We start from the raw sequence: 6,063 nt of genomic DNA, 5'->3' as shown, positions 1-6,063 counted from the left end.
ATTTCCGGCTTGTGCGTGGTTCGCTGTGACGTCATCGCGTTGTGGCCGGGGTGGGAAAAAGTCCCTTGAAATATTAGAAGAAAGGCACTAAAAACAAGAAATAGCCCAAAGGTTGGAAGATGAAAAGTCATAAATCGGAGATGAGAAAGTCTCCATTGTGAGATACAAAGTCAAAATGATGAAATAAAAAGTCCAAATTATGAGGTACAAAGTCATCATTGTAAAATAAAAGTCTGAATTATGAGATAAAAAGTCATAACTATGAAATATTCGAAATTATTACACAAGAAAGTCATAATTGTAAGATAAATAAAAGGCATAATTATGAGCTAAGACATTTTTAATTGTGAGATTTGAAAAAAAGTTGAAATTGTGAGATACAAAGTCTGAATTCTGAGATAAGAAAGTCCGAATTATTAAATAAAAAGTCATAATGGTAAGATAAAAAGTCAGAATTATGAGATAAAAAAGTAAAAATTACTAGATAAGAAAGTCACAATTTTGAAATAAAAAGTCATAATTGTGAGATGAAAAGTCATAATTGTGAGATACAAAGTCATAATTAGCCATCAGTGTGTGAATGTGTGAATGTGTGTGTGGGTGTGTGTGAATGTGTGAATGTGTGTGTGTGTGAATGGGTGAATGTGGATATAGTGTCAAAGTGCTTTGAGTTCCTTAAAAAAGGTCAAAAAGCACTATACACGTATAACCCATTCACCATTTACCATAATTGTGAGATACAAAGTCATAATTGTGAGATAAAAAGTCATAATTGTGAGATAAAAAGTACTTCATTGTGAGATAAAAAAGTACTTAATAGTGAGATGCAATGTCATAATTGTGAGATATAAAGTCTGAATGATGAAATAAAAAGTCACAATTTAAGGACTGTGAGTCAGAATCTACTGTCAGGTCTTCTTCTATTGAGGAAGTAGGGAAGCAGGTGACCATGTAGAAGCACAGGTGAGCAGGTGACCTCTAACCCTAACCCTAACCCTAACCCACAATGAACACATGATAGACATGATCAGGCTTACTTTCCTCTACTTTGATGTGTCAAGCTGAGAACTCTCCAGTCCCAGAACAAAATATTGGGTAAGATGTCCAAGACAATCCCAATTGTAGGGAGCAAGGACGGTTGACCAAGAGACCTCTGGTTCAACAATCAAGAAACATCAAATGACCCTGACGTGATTTGAACACGCAACCTTCTGATCTGGAGTCAGACGCGCCACAGAGTCAGGTAGTTGCGCCACAGAGTCAGGTAGTTGCACCACAGAGTCAGGTAGTTGCACCACAGAGTCAGGTAGTTGCACCAAAGAGTCAGGTAGTTGCACCAAAGAGTCAGGTAGTTGCGCCACAGAGTCAGGTAGTTGCACCACAGAGTCAGGTAGTTGCACCACAGAGTCAGGTAGTTGCACCACAGAGTCAGGTAGTTGCACCAAAGAGTCAGGTAGTTGCACCACAGAGTCAGGTAGTTGCACCACAGAGTCAGGTAGTTGCACCACAGAGTCAGGTAGTTGCACCACAGAGTCAGGTAGTTGCACCACAGAGTCAGGTAGTTGCGCCACAGAGTCAGGTAGTTGCACCACAGAGCCAGGTAGTTGCACCAAAGAGTCAGGTAGTTGCACCAAAGAGTCAGGTAGTTGCACCACAGAGTCAGGTAGTTGAGTCAGGTAGTTGAGTCAGGTGACAGAAGGTAGGTGATGATAAGACGAGAGTGCTGCTGTACACTCACTGCCCATTTCTCTACCTTCATGGTCTTCAATCTACAAGCCTTCACTAGCAGTTAGCATACTGACTACAAAATACTACAATAAACTATTACTAGCACAAAAAATACTACAATAAACTAATACTACAAACTACTAGAATAAACTACAAAGTACAAAAGCAGTGAAGTTGTGTAAATGGTAAATAAAAACAAACTTATATTCAATTGAATAGACTGCAAAGACAAGATATTTCATGTTCACACTGACAAACTGTCTTCTTTTTTGCAAATAATCATGAAGTTAGAATGTAATGGCAGCAACACATTGCAAAAAAGGCATTTTTACCAGTGTGTTACATGGCCTTTCCTTTTAACAACACTCAGTAAACTGAGGAGACACATTTTTGAAGTGGAATTCTTTCCCATTCTTGCTTGATGTACAGCTTAAGTTGTTCAACAGTCTCCCTTCTCATATTTTAGCCTTCACACATTTTCAATGTCTGGACTACAGGCAGGCCAGTCTAGTACCCACACTCTTTTACTATGAAGCCACGTTGATGTAACATTTGGCTTGGCATCGTCTTGCTGAAATAAGCAGGGGTGTCCATGATAACAACATATGTTGCTCCAAATGTTGTATGTACCTTTCAGCATTAATGGTGCCTTCACAGATGTGTAAGTTACCCATGTCTTGGCCACTAATACACCCCCATACCATCACACATGCTGCCTTTTACACTTTCACCCTAGAACAGTCCCCATGCTTCTTTTCCTCTTTGCTCCACAGTTTCCAAAAACAATTTGAAATGTGGACTCGTCAGACCACAGAACACTTTTCTGGCTTTGCATAGTAGAGTTTTAACTTGCACTTACAGATGTAGCGACCAACTGTAGTTACTGACAGTGGGTTTCTGAAGTGTTCCTGAGCCCATCTGGTGATATCCTTTACACACTGATTGTTTTTTGATGCAGTAGCGCCTGAGGGATCCAAGGTGTGTAATATCATGGCTTACATGCAGTGATTTCTCCACATTCTCTCAACCTTTTGATGATAAACACAATAAGTTCATTATAATCACAATAAGTTATTGATAAAAACAATAATTTAACGATAACCACAATAAGTAATGATAAACACAATAAGTTAATAATAAACACAATAATTTAGGGTTAGGGTTAGGGTAAAACATTTTTTTTAAAAGTTAAAAAAAGTTAAAAAAAAAAAGTTTTAAAAAAGTTTAAAAAAAAAAAAAAAAAAAATTGAGATAATTAAAAAAAATGTAGAAATTTTTACAAAAATTAAAAAAAATTAAAAAAATTTACAAAAATTAAAAAAAATTATAGAATTTTACAAAAATTAAAAAAATATTTCAAAAAGTTAAAAAAAATTAAAAAAAATTAATAAAAGTGTTTTAAGTTAAAATATGATTTTCAAGGTAAAAAATTATTTTCAAGGTAAAAAATTTTTTTCAAGGTAAAATTTTTTTTTCATGGTTAAAAATGATTTTCAAGGTAAACAAATGATTTTCAAGGTAAAAAAAAATTTCAAGGTAAATTCTTTTTTTCAAGGTAAACATTTTTTTTCAAGGTAAAAAATCATTTTCAAGGTAAAAAAAAATGTTCAAGGTAAAATGTTTTTTTCAAGGGTAAAAATGATTTTCAAGGTAAAAAATGATTTTTCAATTTTTTATATTTTTTAAAAATGTATTTAAATTTTTTTTTAATTTTTTTTTTTTAAACTTTTTTTAATTTTTTTTTAACTTTTTTAAATTTTTTTAAAACAAATTTAAACAATTTTAAAATTTTTTGATTTTTTTTTAAACAATTTTAACAATTAACATTTTTTTTAGGGTTAGGGTTAGGGTTAGGGTTAGGGTTAGGTTAGGGTTAGGGTAAAACATTTTTTTAAAAGTTAAAAAAAGTTTAAAAAAATTAAAAAAAAATAAAATAAATAAAAAATATTTAAATAAATAAAAAATATTTTTTTTAAAAATAAAAAAATATATATATATTGAATTTTTTTAAAAAAATGTAAACATTTTTACAAAAATTAAAAAATGTTTACAAAAATTAAAAAAAAAATTAAAAAAGTTAAAAAAAAAAAAAAAAAAAAAAAGTGTTTTAAGTTAAAATATGATTTTCAAGGTAAAAAAAAATTTTCAAGGTAAAAAAAAATTTTCAAGGTAAAATTTTTTTTCAAGGTTAAAAATGATTTTCAAGGTAAACAAATGATTTTCAAGGTAAAAAAAAAATTTCAAGGAAATTTTTTTTTTCAAGGTAAAATTTTTTTTTCAATGTAAAAAATCATTTTCAAGGTAAAAAAAAATTTTCAAGGTAAAATTTTTTTTTCAAGGGTAAAAATGATTTTCAAGGTAAAAAATTATTTTCACATTTTTTTAATTTTTTCAAATTTTTTTTAAAAATTGTTTTTTTTTTTTAATTTTTTTTTAAATTTTTTAATTTTTAAAAAATGTTTTAACTTCTTTTAATTTTTTGATTTTTTTAAACAATTTTAACAATTAACATTTTTTTTTAGGGTTAGGGTTAGGGTTAGAGTTAAGGTTAAGGTTAGGGTAAAATTTAAAAAAAAAAAGGTAAAAAAAGTTAAAAAAAAGTTTAAAAAAAGTTTTAAAAAAAGTTAAAAAAAAGTTTAAAAAAAGTTTAAAAAAAAGGTAAAAAAAAGTTAAATTTTTTTTAAAGAAATTGTAAAAATTAAAAAAAAAAAAAATTTGAAAAAATTTGAAAAAATGTAAACATTAAAAAATATATTTATAAAAGTTAAAAAAAATTTAAAAAATTTAAAAAAGTAAAAAAAAAAAAAAAAAATAATTTAACGATAAACACAATAAGTTAATGATGAACATAATAAGATAATGATGAACTTAATACCTTCATAATAAACACAATAAGTTAATGATAAACACAATAAGTTAATAATAACACAACAAGTTAATGATAAACACAATAAGTAAATGATGAACATAATACGTTCATAATAAACACAATAAGTTAATGATACAGACAATGAGTTAATGATGAACATAATACGTTCATTATAAACACAATAAGTTAATGATATACACAATAAGTTGATGATAAACACAATAAGTTAATGATGAACATAATATGTTCATAATAAACACAATAAGTTTAATGATATACACAATAAGTTAATGATGAACATAATAAGTTAATGATGAACATAATATGTTCATAATAAACACAATAAGTTAATGATAAACACAACAAGTTAATGATGAACATAATAAGTTAATAATGAACACAGTAAGTTAATAATAAACACAATAAGTTAATGATGAACACAATTAGTTAATGATGAACATAAGTTATTAATAAACACAATAAGTTAATGATGAACATAGTAAGTTAATAATAAACACAATAAGTTAATGATGAACAAAATAAGTTAATGATGAACATAATAGTTTAATGGTGAACATAATAAGTTCATAATACATGTAAGTTAATAACAAACACAATAAGTTCATAATTAACACAATAAGTTCATAACAAACACAATTAGTTAATGATAAACACAATTACTCAATAATAAACACAATAAGTTCATAATAAACACAATAAGTTACGAAATTATAAACACAATAAATCAATAAAAACACACTAGGCTAATAATAAACACAATTAGTTAATAATAAACACAATAAGTTATGTAATAATAAACACAATAAATCAATACAAAACACAATAAGTTAATAATAAAGACAATTAGTTAATAATAAACACAATAAGTTCATAACAAACACAATTAGTTCATAATAAACACAATAAGTTCATAATAAAACAATTAGTTAATAATAAACACAATATGTTCATAAAAAACACAATAAGTTCATAACAAACACAATTAGTTCATAATAAACACAATAAATTCATAATAAACACAATTAGTTCATAATAAACACAATAAGTTCATAACAAACACAATAAGTTCAGAACACAGTAAATTAATAACAAACACAATTAGTTCATAATAAACACAATACGTTCAAAATAAACACAATAAGTTACGAAATGATAAACCCAATAAATCAACACAAACACAATAAGTTAATAATAAATACAATGTGTTAATGATAAACACAGTAAATGATTATTAAACTTAATAAGTTGACAACAAAAACAATTGAAGTGATACAATAACAAACACACACAATATTTAATATTTCCATAGAAAAATGAATATGCATATTGTTCTTAATGTGTTGATGAAGTGCTGTGATGTGCATGCCAGGCCACCAGAGGTCAGTGTTACACACTCATGAGAACGCAAACAACGCTTATGTTAGCGTCAAACTTCTACTTTTCTT

The sequence above is a fragment of the Nerophis lumbriciformis genome, linkage group LG03 (genome assembly GCF_033978685.3).
Source record: "Nerophis lumbriciformis linkage group LG03, RoL_Nlum_v2.1, whole genome shotgun sequence".
In the NCBI taxonomy this organism is placed as follows: Eukaryota; Metazoa; Chordata; class Actinopteri; order Syngnathiformes; family Syngnathidae; genus Nerophis; species Nerophis lumbriciformis.
The sequence above is the reverse complement of the archived record's forward strand: the minus strand, read 5'-3'. Positions refer to the sequence as shown.